The sequence below is a fragment of the Salvia hispanica genome, chromosome 2, assembly GCF_029641045.1.
Source record: "Salvia hispanica isolate PSC_SH4W2 chromosome 2, Shi_PSC_v1, whole genome shotgun sequence".
In the NCBI taxonomy this organism is placed as follows: Eukaryota; Viridiplantae; Streptophyta; class Magnoliopsida; order Lamiales; family Lamiaceae; genus Salvia; species Salvia hispanica.
The window spans coordinates 9,746,634-9,767,511 of NC_142693.1; the positions used below are offsets into that span (position 1 = coordinate 9,746,634).

The 20,878-nt window shown below is 37.2% G+C and overlaps 1 pseudogene across 1 annotated transcript; it reads left to right on the forward strand.

The window, feature by feature from the left end:
- The first annotated feature begins 17,435 nt into the window (after positions 1 to 17,435).
- On the forward strand, positions 17,436 to 19,436 carry LOC125221546 (tryptophan N-monooxygenase CYP79A68-like; annotated as a pseudogene). The gene is made up of 2 exons (XR_016136058.1): positions 17,436 to 18,425; positions 18,744 to 19,436. The product of XR_016136058.1 is annotated as a tryptophan N-monooxygenase CYP79A68-like (transcript).
- The last annotated feature ends 1,442 nt before the right edge of the window (positions 19,437 to 20,878 follow it).

A 20,878-nucleotide genomic window follows, 5' to 3' on the forward strand; every position in this document is an offset into this window, starting at 1 on the left:
TCTCTGCTCAACACCGCCCATCATCATCACTTCTCAACCTGCACATTTTTAAAACACATGCAGAGCTGATGTACTCATTGAACACAAGCCAAATACATTTTCATAAAGCTGTCATGTCATGTCGAGCCATTATTGGGTGAGCTCGGGGTTTTATCTTGAAAAGGCACGAGTACACTAAAATGATTTCATTTCGTAAAATAGGATCAATCGACTGATCTTTAAGTTTTTTCATAAAGTACCATCTCATTTATTCAAAATCATAAACTTTCAACTGATCCTTAAGTTCTTTGAAAAACTGTCATCTATGTTATTTCTGGTGCCGTAAAGGTGGCCACCTCCCACGGTCACAATAATCGGCCAACCCGCTCGATGACTCATAGTCCCTGGTGTACACTAGTCAAAGTAGGGATGCTACCCACACTGAGACCCGAATTTGATTAACCATACGTGGCAACAACCACTTCGGATAGGTCCCATGGACCACATCAGAACTATACATGAACTGTGGACACATTCCGAGTCCACTAGACCGGCCATCTCAAAGGATGGCTCCCGATCCACATGTTGTGTACACTATCCTGGGTGGACACACTCTCCACACCCAGACCCGAATTCGATTATAAAAAAATAACTAGTCTAGTAGGGTCGCTCCCCTTGCTAGACAAACAGATATACATTTCTCAAAATAAAAAATATGGCATGACAAAAATATTTGTATCCTCATTTCCTCATAAAATCAGTTTGAAACCTAACCCATGTTTATCGGTCAACACCGAGCATCGAATATCATCATATCAACCAAGGCCGAGCGATTCACAATCCACTCAAAAAGCTATCCATAGCAACATATGACAATCACTTCCACTTTAAGCACATATATCACATCGTCATAGGTTAAAAATAATACTTCAAACGCACTTAAAAGGACATTTCTTAAATAGAAAGCTCACACGCAGCACTAATTTCGATATAAGATAGACTTGACACTTAATTCGTATTTAAACCGAAAGCCCATAGTAAAACTTTAGTTCAACTCGTTCACTTAAAAGATCTCGCACTTGTGTATTTCCTCTTTTCTGATTAGAGTCTCACGGAACAAATGCATTTAAACAATAAGGTATTAACACAACAATCAGCGCGAAAAAACTACTAATTAGAATGCATGCACCCTATTTAAAGTCTTTTATCTCGCTTCTCATCTTTCGCATATTTTTGATTATTCGGCGGCTGCGCAAGGCGTCGCGTGCGACGCCGGTCGACCGCTCACGCCCATAATTCCTCCGTTGGCTCCTCGTATGTTCCACCACGATGTAGGATTAAAATCCTCAAAATTAATTTAGCGGGTAATTAAATTATCGCAATAATTTCCTGTCGTAATTATATTTATCTCGGACCTGGAATAAATTATTTGCACTTTGAAATTAATCCGTCCCAAGACTTAATTATTTCACCCCATCCTTATTTCTCCAATTTTAAAAGGGCCCATCTTTATTTCTTCAAATTAATTGGTGAGGCCCAAACCTAATTAAAAAGAAGGAACCCAATACCAACTAAAAGAGAGTCCACCAAAAATACTCCCATCGGTCAACCCCTCTCTCCCATCTTTATTTTCTATATAGGCTGGATTATAATAACTTAGTGTTATTTTGGATGTTTGGGTACTTTGAAATTATTCATGTTTTGGAAGTTGTTGAAGTTTTTTGTCTTGGATGGAAGTAATTTAGCCTTCGTTTGTTTGTGATTCTTGCATGGGTTGTTGGTATTTGTTTTGATCTAGTCATTGATTTCATATTTATGGTTTGGATCTATGTACCAATAATTGGAGTTAGTCTTATGCGTTTTGAGATTGATGTCATTTGTATTTCGATTTAATTATATGTTTGAATGAAGTTCGTGATCTAGGAGTATAAATCTGTTTTAATGTTGTATGTGTTTTCACAAGTGCGTTTTATGTCTAAATCGCATTTTCAAGTTATACATGGACAACATGCACGACGATTTTTTCACATCGTAGTTAGGTGAAAACTTTCACGCGCACATGTTTGTTAAAATTCAGTTTTTGATTCCAAGCTTTAAAGGATGAATGTTCATGGAGTTTCAATCATTGTTTTGTTGGTTGATTTGGAGAGGAAGAAGGAATAAAATAGGAGTAAATTGGATTAAGTGTTAGTTTTGTAAGTCCTCGGGCGGATTCGTGGTTGTGCCACATTATTAAGCACACTCTTGATTGTTTCATGAATATTTTGCAAGGTAGTGATTAGTTAAAGTATCAAGAGTTTTATAGCCAGTTTGTTTAGAAAAATTGCTAAGGACTTAGATTTTACTTTTTAATTATGTCTAGTGTCTATCAACTCAAAGTGTTGGGGCATCGCCAAAACTTTCCCTAAGTGCTTTAACACCAGTTTTGAGAACAACCATTCCTCGTGAGGTAGATACCTTACTTCCATATTCTAAGTAAACGTATGTTCGTTTAAGACATCTGATACGCTCGGATTTTGCACTATTTTAAGATCAATATTCGGTCCGTTTTTAATTTCAAAATTGTATACATGTCCATTATTTGCATAATTTATCTATTTTGGTATTTTGACGTGTTTTGTGAGAAATGTGCATATTTGAGCGTAAAAATGGAGTCAAAAACGCGAAATAGGAAATTTGGAGTTTCGGGTGGGTTAAGTCTTTTTGTTGTGTTCTAGAACACATTAGTCTTTCCATTTTAATACTGCATTTTTTTTAGCTTTTCAGTTTGTGAGAAACCCATGACCGTCTTTGGTTAATGAAACGCATCAATGTCATACGTTTTAATGGAAGACGCATGAAAGACATGCAGTTTATAATTTTTTAAATTTTTTACTGAAAGACGCAGGATCCTCTATGAAATACACGAGTTTTAAATATTTTATCAAGTTAATTATATTACACGTTGGGGCCAAGGATTTAAAATACGATAAACTACAACTCTTGGGCCAAAATTAATTAATTAAATTTTTAAATAATTATCAGCCCAATTAAATTTTCCAAAGCAGCCCGATGAGATTTATTCAACTACACTTACGCCCCTTTCGTTTTCCGTTACAAACATAATTCCACCACAACTCTACTACCTGTAATTTTAAAGTCAGAAATTAACTCACAATTAAACCGGATAATTATTTCAACAGCATACGTATACTTCTTAGCACTGGAAATGACTCACTGTCCTTTTGAATTTGTCCAAAGATAGACTCATTATTAAAAATAATTTTTATTTATTTCTTTCTTACTTTATTCTCTCCATTTTTAAATACATAAAATAAAGTCCATAAAATTCTATACCGTCCAAAAAACGGATATTTTTCCTGGGATAGATGGGAATATATTTTTAACATTCCCTAATCTGGTTCACAATTCACAAACACAATTCTATCAAATTCTATAGAGAAACGAGAGAGGAACTAACTCTCCTCCTTGCTCCACGAAAAAATATATATAAATATATAAAGATAAAACGAGAACTCTACTAACCGGAAAACGACACGGCTTGGACGGCGAACCACGAAGGTCATGAGGCGACGGCTGCGCTGCCTTGGACGGTGAACTGCACTTATTATTAAGTTTTGGGCTGCTCAATGTTTATTTTATTTGGGCAACTTGATCTTTTATTTAATTGTGCTGCCTATTAAAATGTTTGGACAGGTGTAAATTAGTTCTTGGGTCAGATTTTAATTATTGGGATTTATTAATTAATTTACGGATCTATTGCTTTTCCGTAATAATTAATCTAAGGAAATTAAGTTTAATAAACCATGCTATTAGTTAAATCCCTAAATGTAATTTATACGTGAATCTTCCAAATTTAGCCTAAAAAAAAAGAAGACCAAATGTAGGATTTTTTAGGGCGCGAATAGTCGGCCAGCAACGCCATGGCAGACCGCGAAAAAATCGAAAGGGAGAGGTTGACGATGTTCTAAAATTGGGGAATTTATTTAATTCATTGTTGAATACTTATGTCTAAGGATTTTTTTTTTTTTGAATTTTTAACGCAGATATCTCTTAACTTAATTACTATAAAAGAAATTCCAAGAATTTTCTAAGGGTGAATATATGAAATTATTAGATAATTTCTCAAGTCTGATGTATATATATTATTTTATTTGAAAAAGGGCTAAGCTAGCAAGTTAAGATCGGAGTAAGAAATTCAAATTTAAGAATTTAAGCAAACGAGGTGGGCTTTTCTATGCAACACATTATTTTGTGCTTTCTGCCTAAATATGAAAAAAAAATTCAAGCACGTGGTTTATATGAAAATGAAGTTATGCATGTAATGCCATGCCAATGTTTTGATTTATGAACAACCTTTTTGCTCAGTTTTTTCGGTATGATGTCGACTTTTATTTTATGATGTTCACCTCACGTTTGTTCCGATCGATCTGATATGGTATGGTACATGGACTTAGATTGATCAGTTAAATGTTTAGGTGTGAAGTATTTTGTTGTTCTCGGGCCTTTTAAGATGAAATTCTGAGCTCATTTAATGATGGTTTGACAAAACTTCATTTATGAAAATATATTTTATCATATGTCTACTGAGTATATCAAATACTCAGTCTTGCATTTATTTTAAAAATATGTAGGTTGAGTAGTGATGACGATGACTGGTGTTGAGTAGAGATGACAAGTATCTTTCGTTAGAATAGTGTTTGGATACATCATGTCCTCATACATGATGTCATTTGCTTTTGAATTCTTCCGTTGCAAGTTCAAATCGAACTATGATCAGTTACGTATGTTTTAATTAAACTAGTACTTTGATATATGTTTAAGTCTATTTCAAGTTATTCCAGTTTATGTTCAGTTGTGCATTTTCCCCCTTTCTTTCCCATTTCTTAATTCTCTTTTTAGTGGCAGTAAACTGAGCTTGTTATCCTTATCAAAGTGTGGTTATGACAACTCAAACAAGTGGCTACTGCTCATGCGAACTGCAATTGACCCTAAAGAGAAGTTTGATTCAAAGATTGGGAAATCGGAACAAGTCATCATATCAGCCATAGAAAAGAACAAAATATCTTCTTCACCCGAGTAGGTGTACAATGCATGCGGCGAGGCCCTACTACCAAAATTATGAAGGTGGCGCTATGATTCAAGGCGCTACAGGAGTGAGTTGGATTCAAAATAAGAATCAAAATCTAAAACATCGGAAGACTGCACCGTGGAGAGGCCACCCTTATTTCGGTGGAGGGAACCCAGTTCAAGCAACCAAGGACCCTCAATTGTAATCATTCTCCTCAACATAACCAACCTCCACAAAACCCAAACTTTAGCTCAGCATGCGTGCCTCCACATCAATGAGGCTCCCAAAATCTAGGTCCATACCACAGTGATCAACCCAATTACGGACCTCTACATATCACCAGTCATCAAGTGCGAAACCACAAAAGTTACTCGCACTACCAAAACAACCGAAGCCACCAAAACAACACGCAATCAAACAACGAGTCATCCATAAGATGCAAGATTACCATTCTGCACACTTAAACTGAAGATTTGTGCATTATCTTTCCCAAAAACATCCAAAACCGATGCATGAAATGAGCCATAGCAGAAAACTATCCGGTCCAGGTGGAGCTGGCAGAGAAAGCCACACAGACCGCTTTGACCCTCTTGTCTATTCTGCTTCAACCGTGCTACCCGATCCGGGCGATAGTAGTGTAGAGCCACTTGGCATGGGTGGTGGCTCCGGACTCGATCATCTTGTACATTGGATCCGGCCTTTGACGCTTCAATGTGCGACTTTTGTGGAACAGTCACAACTTTCTACATCAGACTCCAATTCAGGCATCCGAGGTACTCACATGAAGCTCTTGCGAATATGATGACATTGGTGAGTTGACCCAGCCCGGATGAGGTAATTTAGTGGCCGGTGGCCACTCGGCCCACTTGGAGGCTTTGTCGTTGATGCACTATTTTTTAGCACTATAAATACCTGCAAGTATACAGGGTAGATCTAGTATAGCTAAAGGTCAGTACCGGGATATCGAACACGTGGAATATAATTGCAACTGGCTATTATATACTAAGCGTCAAATACTATCTAGAGAAACAAGAGAATTTTGGATTTTTGAAAGTAAAACAACTAAATGCAAATAAATCACAAACATAAAGTATGAGAGATAAGAGAATGCTAGGGATGTTCGTTCGGTTATACAAATTCCAACTACAATTCCTAACACGTAGCTTATGCTCACCTAGCTTATGCTCATGCGGTGCAAACGTTGATTAATAGCATGCGGGTTGTCAATCCTAACACGTAACTCCGAAAAGCTCATAAGACCCTTGAATATTCAAGTCCTCACTCTCAATTAACAGTGTCGTTTTAAAAGAAGCTAATTGTAGTGTCTACTAAGTGGACCTAACTCGCTAGAACTCTCTCACAGTTATGAAGCAAGTTATGTTGGATCAACATAGAATGTGTCACTCAGACGTGAAGTGTAAAAAATAACATAGGGAAGACACAAAGTAAAAAACAAAACGGATATTAAATAGAGAAAGAAATTGTAAAAACCAATAAAAGTTATTAACACATCCAAAGAATCCTATGAATTTAGTTAGACATAATTGAATAAGCTAGAAACATAGATTGAAGTGAAGACAAAATAAACATAAGTGCTAAAGCAAATAAAACCCAAAGGTTGAATCCTTGTAGCTCTTTGATGATCTCTTGCTTCTTTCTCCAACCCCATGCACTATGAAGAACTCTCAAATTTATGCTATGGAAGTAATTGAGAAGATTAAGGTTGGAGGAGAAGCTATGAAAGCTCCTCTTTTTGGGGCTATGGAAGGGTGAATTTTATGAATTAGGTTACGGGGTATATATAGGCTTTAGAAGGATTTAAATTTGGTAAAAAAGTCTCCTCCAAGCAATATGAAAGATGGAATTTTCGTTCCCCATAGTAGGAGGAAAAGATTTGGCTTCAAAAGGTAATGTCTTCTTTCCTTTTTTGAATTTCCGCCTAATTCTGCACTTGACAGTTTTGCGCGACTTTGGTAGAACGGCTATCACTCTCTCCACAGAACTCCAATTGAGGTGATCTTAGTACCAACGCGATGCTCTTTCGAAGACAAAGAGAATGACATATGTAGAACGCCTTGATCGGACTTCACGATCGACGGCAAATTAAGTTTGAACACAGCTGTCGTGCGCTACGTTTCTGTGGCGGGCCGCCGCAACTTGGCTGGCGGTCGCCACGCACTTCCTGGTGGTCGCTGGGCGTGTCTTTGTCAGTTGCTGAGCGGCGGAGGCCGCCGTAATGTGAATCTTAGGGATTCAAGACACATATGTTTGCCCTGTACTTGCTCTTGTAAATATTTCAACAACCCAACAAGCCCAACAAGAAATGAAACAATAAAAGTGGTGGAAAAGGAAGAGGATGGAGGTGTTATGGTTTAGATAGATGCTTAGAACCTATGGACCTTCTACAAAACAATGAAGACAACCCAAGGCAACTTTCACCAAAGCAAAAATCTAATGGCTCCACAAAACTAGCAACACAAGAACTATAATTGCATACCTTAACATTCAATCTAAGCCCGACAATAGATTAAAATGCAACCACAAGGGATTTTGGATAAATCTTCAAAAGTTGAAGAGGAATGCTCACAATGGAGTCTTTAGTGTTTACAAAATGTTCAAAGCTGATGACAAAAACCCTAGACATGGGTATTTATAGTAGAGGTTAAAAGTGCAAAATAAAAGAGGAAAAAGGAGCAAAAATCGCAAGTAGCACAAAACGCCCGGGTCGGGCGTTTTTCCTCTCCAGGCCGGGCAAACTCTCTGTGGTCGGACGTTTTGCTCGTTCGACTGCGCGGCTTTTGTAAAACGACCATAACTTTCTCATCCGAGCTCCGATTGAGGCGTGCAATGTACTCACGCGAAGCTCTTTCGATGGAGAAGACAATGGTGGTCTTTGAAAAGTATTTGGACATCATATGGATAGACGAAACTTTGCTCGAATCTGACCCCAGTTGCGGCTTGACTCTTTGTCACCTCTTATCTTCACTTTCCTTGGTTTAGCGCTACCCGAATTCGTACCATCCTCTCCTTATTTTCGAAAGGATTTGTCATCAAATCCGGTTCTTAGATTCATCTTTCGGACACCCGGATTCACATCATTCCCTCCTTCTTTTAAAGGATTTGTCCTCAAATCCCGATCAAGCATACCTACAAAACCAAGTAAGTCCAAATCAAGTATCAATGTTCTAGAAGATGGACTAGGCTTACCAAAGGTGTAGAGAGCTATATAGCCAAGATTACAAATCTTCATGTGGAGTATATCTAATGCATATATGGTCGCATCAATCATACCATCATTGTGATCATAAAGTAATAACGATATTGGAAAAATTCGGCCACTAGGGATTAGGAGGCTATGACCAAACAATGAAGCTTGCATCAAGTAAAGAGCATAAGATCTACACCCTAACCCTAATGCACATGTAAACTCAATATCACAAGTAATGGTACTATCAACAAGTTTTCTCCTAACACATTTGTGCATCACATCAAGATATTTTCCATACTCTAACAAGTCCAAAATATAAGCACATGATATGGAGATACACAACTCTAACAATCCTTTTATAAGGTAATCCCAAGCAAATTCATTTGTTGTAAGATCTTTGATAAAGGATCCATAAAACATGCCAACTCCATGGAAAAGTTTGATTCTTATGCAATAAAAGAACTTATCATGCCAAGACACACATGCATCAAACACTTTGTACCTCTTGGTCCCAAATCCACCCACTCTACCAATCCACATACCTAACATTGCCTTCATAAAAGAATTGACATTTTTAGAAGGGCTAGGGATACACAAGAAAGGATCCTCATAGCTTGCAAGATTAAACTTAACAATTAATGATTCAAGATTATCATGCCCCATATCAAACAAACCAATACGAGTATCAACACAAATGGGCATTTGAAAACCAATCACATTTACTTGTTTCATTAAATCATTATCACAAGTTAAGGTGAGAATACTTGAACCTTGGGAAAGAGGTGATTCAACTTGACATTTCTTCCATGAGCTTATTAATGGTAAGAAGTTACTCAGTATATCCACAATTCGGGGGTCACATTCTAATCCTCCCAATTCTTGTGTCGTAAAGTCATCAAAGAGAAAAGAGAAGTCATAAGAGTTTGTGAAATAAGGGTCATTCTCCTCACCAAAGGCAAAAATGATAGGTTGATTTAGAGCCCTCCCATGGGTGATCTTAGAATCTAACAAGCAACCTTTTTTCCTCACATGCTTGTGGTTTTTCTCTCTTGAAAATGTGGATTCACACTCACCCCCACCACTCTCTCTTGGCTTTTGCGTCTCACATTTTTGCCTTTTCTCACACTCTATCAGCTTTTGAATGCTCTCATTTTCTAGCTTTTGCTCTTTCTCTCGATTCCCTCTCAAATGCTTATTCCCATTACCAACCTCATGTGGCTTTGGTTCGTTTTTCAAGATTTGAAGGGCATTCAATGGCTCACACTCGTCCTCGGCTTCCACTATGCTAGACACGCCATCATTGAAAGTTGGGTGTGCATCTTCTTCATGTGTGGCCATGGACTCCGTTTCATCCTCACATTGCTCTTCATCATCATCGTCAACAAAATCCACCATATGCTCGACACACTCTTTATCATCACACTTATTTTGAAACAAGCCCTTTGAAGGAGTGAAGTTGGATGACAACCACGACAAAACCTTCGTGTGATAGCTAGGATGAGATAAGTCCATCTTCTTTGGTGGAATGCTCCTTTGTCTCGTGTCACCACCATCATGTCGGGAGTTAGAGCCCTTCCAACATGAGGTAGTGTTTCTTGGATGAACTTGATTGTTTAAAGCGACACTATCTTTAAGCATGGTAGAAGTACTAGCTTGCATTGTGGACACTTGTGTATCTATCTTGCCCACCTTATTTATCAAGGTGGTCAACATCTCCTCAATTGTGGACTCGGCATATGAACCCATATTGATGTACCTACAAAACAAATTGCAAAAGACTAAAGGCAAGTCCCTTTTTGTTAGTAACACAAACAACACACACACCCGAGAATGGAGAATTTAGTGAGGAGCTCACTTCCCATAATGTAAATCCCTTTTCCCCAAACTCACACCCAATGTCACTCGGAAGGCTTAGAATTTTGGGGGCTAGGATACTCTCCCTCACTTGCTCTCAAGATGTTAATCCACAAGGGTAGCACAATTTAACAAACAAGATATGCAATTAGTCAAGTAATTACTAGTTCTAGAAGCCACAAGATATAGTGAAAGCAAGGTGCTAAGCCAATGAGACAATTCAACAAACACTTTGTGTGCACGATTTCAACCCACAACAATAGACCAAGCAATTGATGTAATATTGGCCTAAGACTTTGTAACAAACAAATTGATACACCCAATAATACATCTATCAACTTATGACTAAAGCCCAAAGGTAGAACTTGAGATATCTCTTCTTTTTTTTTCTTTTTTTTTTCTTTTTTTTTTTCTAACAATTACAAGAACAAGAACCAATGGCTCTTGATACCAAATAATGTGAATCTTAGGGATTCAAGACACATATGTTTGCCCCGGACTTGCTCTTGTAAATATTTCAACAACCCAACAAGCCCAACAAGAAATGAAACAATAAAAATGGTGGAAAAGGAAGAGGATGGAGGTGTTATGGTTTAGATAGATGCTTGGAACCTATGGACCTTCTACAAAACAATGAAGACAACCCAAGGCAACTTTCACCAAAGCAAAAATCTAATGGCTCCACAAAACTAGCAACACAAGAACTAGAATTGCATATCTTAACATTCAATCTAAGCCCGACAATAGATTAAAATGCAACCACAAGGGATTTTGGATAAATCTTCAAAAGTTGAAGAGGAATGCTCACAATGGAGTCTTTAGTGTTTACAAAATGTTCAAAGCTGATGACAAAAACCCTAGACATGGGTATTTATAGTAGAGGTTAAAAGTGCAAAATAAAAGAGGAAAAAGGAGCAAAAATCGCAAGTAGCACAAAACGCCGGGTCGGGCGTTTTTCCTCTCCAGGCCGGGCAAACTCTCTGTGGTCGGGCGTTTTGCTCGTTCGACTGCGCGGCTTTTGTAAAACGACCATAACTTTCTCATCCGAGCTCCGATTGAGGCGTGTAAGGTACTCATGCGAAGCTCTTTCGATGGAGAAGACAATGGTGGTCTTTGAAAAGCATTTGGACATCATATGGATAGGCGAATCTTTGCTCGAATCTGACCCCAGTTGCGTCTTGACTCTTTGTCACCTCTTCTCTTCACTTTCCTTGGTTTAGCGGTACCCGGATTCGTATCACGCCGGAAGTGTTGCGGCGGTCGCCGGACGTTACCCGAAACTCCAGATTCCAACTTTCGCGTTTTGACTCCCTGTTTAGGCTCAAATATGCACATTTATCACAAAACATGTCAAAATACCAAAATAGATAAAATATGCAATAATGAACATGTAATGTAACTTTGACATGAAAAACGGAACAAATAATTGCCTTAAAACATTGCAAAATCTGAGAGTATCAGTATCCTCATTGGACGCTTCAATGTGCGGCTTTCGTAACACAACCATAACTCTATCCACCAGACTTCGATTGAGGCGTGCTAGGTATGCACGCGAAGCTCTTTTAAAGACGAAGAAAATGTTGGCCTTAGAAGATAATTTAGACACTATTTGGAATGACAAATCACCATTTGAATTAGACGTTGTCTATATCTTAGTTCCTTGTCATGACCTTTCCTTCTTCTTGGGGCCCAATCTATCCACGATTCACGGCGCATGACCGATTCTTCAGGTTCGGCACCCATGGTTGCATCATTAAAACTGAAGTGTCCTTCTAGAATTAAATCACTTTCTGTACATAGTTCTGAGTGAGGCGTGCATAATACCTACGTGTACTTTTTCGATGATGAAGAGATTGACGTATTAATAAGGGATTAATACTTATTGACGAATAATTTGAAGAGAAATAATAAGATAATGAAAAGATTGCTGGTAGAGAAGATAACAACGGTTTCACTATTTGAGAGAAACTGTGAGAATGATAAATTTATTTAATTCTTCATTCTTAATTATAATGAATAAATTTATTTAATTCTTCATTCTTAATTATAATGAAATACTCCAATACATATTTATAATATTTGTAGCACAAAAAGATCTCCTAAATAAGGGAACTAAATCATATTCTAACAAACTAAATCAAATTAAGTCTAATCCTATAACTAAGGAAATAAATCATAAAGGTACTAAATAATACACCCTCCGTCCCACAAAAGATGTCACACTTGTGGAACAACACGGGATTTTAGGAGATTTTATTTTGTGTGTTAGATGGAGAGAGAAAATATAATTTTTATATTAATGTGAGAGAGAACATTTTCCAAAAATGGAAATGTGACATCTTTTGTGGGACAAACTAAAAAGAAAAGTGTGACATCTCTTATTGGACGGATGGAGCAATATATAAATGATTAACGAAATTCATGCTTAAAATATATGAATATATCCGTATCATCTCCCCCACGGTTGAAAACCAACTTGTTCTCGTTGTGGAAATCAGCAAAGCACGATGTAAAAATTGTCATCATCGGCTCTTTTTGGCATGAGATCTTCCTTTTGACATGAGATCTCTTCATGCTCCTTTTGGTATAAGATCTCTCTTGGAACGAATTAGCGGAAGTTGTCGGGGAGAATGGAAAAATAACGCCATCATCAGGGATGTTAGGAATGGCGTGGTTGAGAACTAAACCATCGCAATCAACGAGGACAACTAGTTCAACCATAAGCGTTTCCAAAGTGGAATATCTGCAAGCTCCAAATCAGATACGGTGGAAAGCTCCTTACGCAGCTCGTCGTTTGATCTGGTAGAAAGCTCTGACTCCTCATCTAATTTAGTGGAAAGCTCTACAGGTAGTTTCAAAGCTCCTATAGATTTATGTGTAGATTTGCGTGAGTATTCATATCTACAAATGGATATCTTCTGCAGTATATCATTCCTTTAGGATGATTGCGGAGGGATCAAAATTCTGATAAACAGCTTCCGGAAATTCCTTCCATGAGCAATCAGGATTTGAGCTTCGATAGTTGTGAAACCATTTATACGTCGAAAGGTTAAACAATATACCCACCAAGAGTAGCCGAATAGTGCAGGAGTCTTAAGGTAATCTTAATATTGTTGAATATCTATGGTCCATTTATGCACTTTTTATTGGCACTAAATAATCCTGCAAATATACATGGTATATATAGTATAGCTAAAGGTTAGTAATGGATAACACCGAAAAAATGAACACAAATTGGCTATCTTTTTATAAGCTTCTTTTACTATTTGGAGAAACAAAAGGTTTTGAGTTTTTGAAAACAAAAACATGTAAAAATAAAGAAAACAACGATTGCGGATAAATCACAGAGAGAATGTAGATGAGATAAGGGAATTTCAGGGATGTGTTTCCACAGTTATGGTTATAAAAATTCCAACTACAATACCCTCACACAGTTCATACTTCACTAGAACGAGTCACAACTATATTGTCCATGTGGCACACAGTAGATTATAGACACTAGGGTTGTCAGTCATATATTAATAACTCCAAGTAGCTCCTAAGACTCCTAATGTTCTCGCTCTCAATTAACAGTGTCGTTTCAAGGAAAACTAATTGTAACGTCAACTAAACTCTTCTAACTAGTCAACCTCCTCTCACGATTATGTAGCAAGTCAATAGATCGTCACAGAACGTGTCACTCAAATGTGAAGCAATTATCCAATACTTAGAATAGAAGCGAAGTAGGGAACAAAACGAATATTAAATAAATAGGAATCGTATAGCCAAAGTCGTTACTAACATATCCCTAAAATTCTATGAATTTATTTACACATAATAGAATAGTCTAAAAACATAGTTTGTAGGGAAAACATTGAAAACATAAAAAATTGATAAAACCCAAAGGTAGAATCTTGTAGCCTTTATCTTCTCTTGAATTCTTCAGCAAACACCTTGGACTTGATGAAAAATGGAGAACTCTCTAAGTATTCTTGCTCTGGAATTATGCAGCCAAAAGGATCTTGATTGATGAAGCTCAAGGGGGTATTTATCAATGTTTTAAAAACCGGACCGGACCGGCCGGTTCGGCCGCGAACCGGTAGGTGGTCCGATCCGGTTTGCCCTATAGAACCAATGACATGTTCAACCGCCATGAACTGCCAAAACCAGCCGGCCGGCCGGACCGGTCTGGCCGGGAACAGGAAACCGGTTAAATGTTTTTCAAAATTTAATTTTAAAATTTCGGCCTTGATAGGGGTCGAACTCAAGATCTCATGGTGAATTTACCAACAATTCTACCACTACACCACAAGGACTTCTTGATAGAAATATGAACATAAATTAGTTTTATATATTAAACACGAAATATTTTATCTATATAAACTAATAATTCGTGTTAAATAGCAAAGTAATTAGTAGTGATATTTAATTATCATCCACTTTATTTATGTATCACTAACTGCTTGTTTTATTATTATTTGTATAACATGTATATGTATATTATGAATATGTGATTAACTATACTTAAAGTGTACTACTATTTGATTATATACTATTTACTCAATATATATTTTTAATTCATTTTTATTAATATATCTTTATGTATAATATTATTTTGCTGCATTAATTTTTGAAAATAATACTATGAACTTATTTATTTTTATACATAAACTATTAAAATTTTTTATTTACAATAACTTACTAGTAGTATAATTTATATATTTAATCATATTTATTAATAAAATAATTAATGAAATTCTATCATTCACTAAACTTTTATAGGTGGAGGTGTAATGTTTCTGGGATATATTAAAAATATTTGGTATATTATTTAATTATATATATACACGTTTATAATAGTATACCGGTTCGACCTGTGATTAAACCGGTTGGACCGGTTCAACCATGAACCAGTACCTTCGTCGGTTCGCCGTTCGATCCGATTTTTAAAACATTGGTATTTATAGACTTATTTTCGTGTTCCTTAATTGTTGCAAATATTCAACACAGTATGATAAATCTTGAGAGAAAATAGGTCAAATCTATACGTCGCGTTTTCCCAGTGGGCCGCTGCAGTTTCTTCAGCAGTCACTGGCGAGTATTCAGTAGCTTCTGTCTCTTGATCAGCGGTCGCTGCACTATGTTTCAGCGGTTGCTGACAATCATTCTGTAGCAACTGGATCGTCTGGAGCGGTCGTTGCGTACCACCCAGCGGTTGCTGGTCGTGTTCCTCTTTTTCAGCTCAACGTTCTCGAAGCGGACCTACCTATTCAGCGGTCGTTGGCGGCCAGCGATCACTAACTAACCGCTGGATCTCTTAATTGCTCCAAATTTCCAAATACGACTTTTAGCTATTTTTTAAGGCTCTATTTTGCATATTTATCACAAAACACGTTAAAAGACATGTAATGCAATTTTGACACTCAATACAGACCACATAATGGCCTTAATGCAGTACAAAATCCGAGCATCCTACGACATCTACACCACAAAATCGAGGGAGCGAGGAATAACCATGAGTTTGAGAATTAAAGCACCAATGATACGCATTAATCAGATTAATACGTATTGATAAATAATTTGAAGAGAAATAATAAGAGAATGAAAAGATTGTTGGGAGAGAAGAGAATGGTGGTTTCTCTCTTTGAGAGATATTGTGAGAATGATAAATTTATTTAATTCTTCTTTCTTAATTATAATGAAATCCTCCAATATAATATGTGTGATACTCCTCTGTTCCATCGAAGATGACCCACTTTCTTGTTTGATTTGTCCCAACTAAGATGACCCATTACTAAAAATACTCCTTTTATCCCTATTTTATTTTCTCTCTTACTTTACTCTCTGCACCTAATATATAAAATAAAGTTGTATAAAATCTTGTGTCATCCACAGAAGGGGTCATCTTCCTTAGGATGGAGAGAGTAAAAAAGATCTCCTAAAAAAAGGAAACTAAATTGAATTCTAACAAAATAAATCAAATCAAATCTAATCCTTTAAGTAAGGAAGTAAATAGTAAACTAATCATGATAATCAAGTAACTCTTGCTAAATCTAAGCCCTAAAACTATTCCATATACCATTTTATCAATAAGTTTAGGCTAGACTCATAGAATTCCAGTTTGGAATACTTTCAGTTTAATTCATAAATTTGTGGAGTCTAATTTAATTTTTCTTTATTATCAATTTAATTTAAGAACTAATATCATGCAATCTGAAATGGCAAATCTAAGTGGTGCTAAAAGAGCAACCTAGCTAGCTACTGTTAAGACATGACTTCAAATTATGTATAGATTTTATATCATTCATTTTGTTTTCTTGTGCTATTAAAGGTAATAAATCAGGCAACGTGTAATGCTTTAGTCTATAGATATCACGAACACTCTGTCCACACGCAATCGTTCTAACTTCTAAAATAAAAACGTGCTCTTATATAATTATATGCGGTGTCCATGGTTAACACGGTGAACTGTCTTATTCATTCAAGCGCAACCACAACCACACACAATTATTGTAAACGAGAAGCGTTGTAGTACTATGTACCACTGTTAGAATTGTCTCTTTCGATGAAATTGTTTATTTCCCTTCTTAAAATTACTAAATTTTGTGTCACGTCGATTATCCTATCTCATTTATATAAGAACGGATAATTCTTCCTCATATTAGGTCTTTTATAGTGACCCTTTTTATGATCCCTTTTAGTAGGGTGAGTGACTTATTTCTAATATGGTATCAGATGGTACAAAGATGATGGATCTCTTTATATCTTATCTATCACTTGGAAAGTCTGATATTCATTCCGTCCCACACATGTACAGACATATTCAAATCTCTAAATCTTGTTTCATATATATACAATTGTGGATAACTCTCCCACCTTTTTTGGTATGAGCAATATAAAAGACTATCTTATGATATCTTTTAAAGGTGTGAGTGACTCATTTACACTATCTATTTCTATTAATAACGATGTTGTGTGCATATATGTACAAAATTTTCTCAAAAGTTTTCCTCCCTCCATTCCATCATAAGTAGTGCATTTTCGGCATAAAATTTTATGTAGTGTATTGTGAGTTAAGTGGAGAGAGATGATGAAGAAAGAGTGAGAAAAAGTATATCGCTGTCTAAATTCATGAGTTAAAATAAAAATACATCACTTAGATTGGGTTCGGAGTATTTGCGGTTACTACCATGCGCTCAAAATGGACGTAGATACATCTTCACAAAAACTAGTCCAATTTTTTTTTAGAAAAAACAGTAACAGTAATTATATTTATAAAATCAAAATAAGCCAAGTCTATTTCCGTTGCCTCCTCAATTCATTCTATATAGGCACACCGCACAATCTTTAGAACTTGGAAAATATTAGCTCAAAGATTCAAACATGGTAAACTCTAGCATGAAAGTAGACACCAGATTCAGCAACGAACTTCCAACGTTGCTAGCGTTTTTTTTAGTTTCACTAATATTTTTCATACTAAAATCAATTAACAAAAGATCGACGGTGCCGCCACTTCCACCGGGCCCCACCGCCTACCCAATCGACGGCAGCCTGCCCGAAATGCTGAGGAAGAAGCCCGTATTCCGGTGGATACACAATGTCATGAATCAACTCAACACGGAGATCGCCTGCATCAAGCTAGGCCGCGTCCATGTCATCGCCGTCACTTCTCCGGAGCTTTCTATCGAGTTCTTGAAGAAGCATGACAGCATCTTCGCCTCCCGGCCCGCCTCGCCAGCGAAATACCTTTCACCGGCCCTCTCGCCCTCCGGAAACCAGTGGAAAAAAATGAGGAGGGTGATGGTGTCGGAGGTGCTCACAAATGATGTGTTCAGGAGGCTCCACGCAAAACGATGCGATGAAGCCGATCACCTCGTGAAATTTGTATATAATCAATGCATGAATCCACACAAAAGTGGAGTTATGAACGTGAGAGATGTAACTAGGCATTATTGTGGCAATGTGATAAGGAAGATGGTGTTTAGTAAAAGGTGTTTCGGGTCGGGAATGGAAGACGGGGGGGCGGGAATGGAAGAGAGAGAACATGTAGATGGATTGTTCACCATACTTTCTTGTCTCTATGGATTCGCTATTGCTGATTTTGTGCCGTGGTTGGAGGTTTTTGATTTGGATGGAAATAAACAGATGATCACAAAAGAGCGACGATAATGATATTCTTTGAAATACCAAGATCAAGAAATCGAAAAGAGAATGGAGATGCGGAAGCTAGGGCTAAAGAGCGACGATAATGATATTCTTGGTATTTTGATCAACCTCAAGAACTCACAAAATGAGCCCCTCTTGTCAATTCGAGAGATCAAAGCAGTCATTCTTGTAAGTATTTACTTCTCCAATGTTGTTACTTCAAATCCTATAATATACTCCATCTGTTCCTTAAACATAGACTGCATTTGCCATTTTGGGATGTCCCATAAAAATAGACCAATTTTATTTAAGAAAACTTTTTTCGTACAAATGAGGTGGGTCCCATTCTCCAATAACATTGGTCCAATTACTTTTTCTTTCTATCTCTCTTACTTTACCAATTGTGCATTGAAACTCGTGTCATTTCAAATGTTAGTCTATATTTTTGGGACGGATGGAGTATTATTGGAACTTTATCATGAGAATGATATGACGTTCATTTTACAGGAAATGATGTTGGCAATAATTGATAATCCATCAAATGCAGTTGAGTGGACTATAGCAGAGATGATCAATCAACCGAAAATTCTTGCTAAAGCATGTGAGGAATTGGACCGAGTTGTAGGAAAGAATAGGCTGGTTCAGGAATCGGATTTATCGAAACTAATTTATGTGAAGTCTTGTCTTAAAGAGTCATTTAGACTCCACCCGGTATCGCCTTTTAATTTGCCTCACGTTTCAAGCAAAGACATTGTCGTGGGTGACTATTTCATACCACGGGGGAGTCATGTGGTTCTTAGCCGCCCCGGTCTAGGGCGAAACCCTAGGATTTGGGATGAGCCTCTCCGGTTCAAGCCAGAGCGCCACATTGCTGATGAAGTCTCTAATGTCTTGCTCGTGGATCACAATCTACATATTTTGTCATTTAGTACCGGAAGACGAGGATGCCCCGCCCTTGAGCTTGGTTCTACCACAACAACTATGCTTTTAGCTAGACTTATTCAAGGTTTTAGGTGGAAGCATCCACTTGTTACCAATAATATTGACTTGGTTGAGTCAGATCATAGTTTGGCATTGGCAAAGCCCCTGGTTGCTCGTGCAGTGCCTAGGTTAGAGTCACAAATTTATCTTCAACTCATGTAAAATAATAGTATATGGTTGTATTATTGTCGGTTTGTATTAATATGACAACCCTCCTTAATGACAATGTGACTACAACGTAGCATTTAAGATCTATAATGCAATATTATAAACGCTACAATGCAATGTACTCCCTCTGTCCTCGAATAAGAATCACGTTTTTCTATTTTGGTTTGTCCGCGGATAGGAGTCCCAATTCTCCTTAACTGCACTGCGCGACATTTGTAGAATGGTCATAACTTTCTCCACAGAACTCCGATCTAGATGTTTCAGGTACCCACACGAAGCTATTTCGAAGATAGAGAGAATTGTATGTAGTAGGAACTTATTGGATTTCAAAGTTGCTATCAGAATGGGCTCGAACAGAGGCTGCCGCACCTTGGTCTTTTTGCACCTTTTTTCTATCTTTTACTATCATTTATCAACAAACACGTCAAAATACCAAAATGTATAATATACGCAATTTAAGAACATAATTTGCATGAATGACTTTTAAAACGAGTCAAATCTAGGCCTTAAAAACATGCAAAAACCGTGTTTATCACATCCATTGCTCCTACTCGCCCACCGCCTCCACTGCCTCCTTCTTGCCCACCACCTCCACCGCCTCTTCTCTCTATGATGTGAATTCGGGAAGTTCCAAATCAATAGAAGGAACGAAGGCATCCAATGAACCACACCGGAGCTGGTGGGGTCCGTTTCAAACATCAATATACCTATCAATATTGTGTCCAAATACTCTTCTAAGAGCACCATTGTCTTCATCGTCAAAAGATCTTCGTGTGAGTACCTTACACGCCTCAATCGGAGCCCGAATGAGGAAGTTATGGTCGTTTTACGAAAGTCGCGCAGTCCAACAAGCAAAACGCCCGGGGACAGAGAACATGCCCGGCCGGGCATTTTGTCCGAAAATGTCATTTTTCAAGATTTTGAATACTATTTTCCCTATTACTTTTGTTTCAGTATTCTTTTGTAGGGTTTTCATTCTCAGCTTTTGAATATTTGTAAAGGACAATTTCTCCATATTTGAGAGCTCACCTTCTTCATCTTTTGAAGGCTTATTAAATTCCTTCGGGTTGCATTCGATCTTTTGCCGGGCTAAGGTTGGTATGCTTGCTAGTTCTTGTGTTGCTAGTTTGTAGAGCCATTAGGTGTTTGTATGTGAAAGTGCCTTTTGGGATCTCTTTCTTATTCTTCACCTAAATCATAACATCCATTTTTCTTGTTCCATTTCTTGATTTATCTTGTTTATTTGTTGGGTTTATTTACAAGAATAAGTCAGGTGCAAATTCATGAGTCTTCAATCTATAAGATTCACATTATTCTATTGATGCACTTTTTATTAGCACTAAATAAACCTGCAAGTATACAGAGTATATATAGTATAGCTAAAGGTCAGTACCGGGATATCGAACACGGGGAAGGCAAACACAAAGTGTCTATCCTCTACTAGAACTCAATTACTATCTGGAAGAACAGAGGGTTTTGAAAACTTTTGAAAA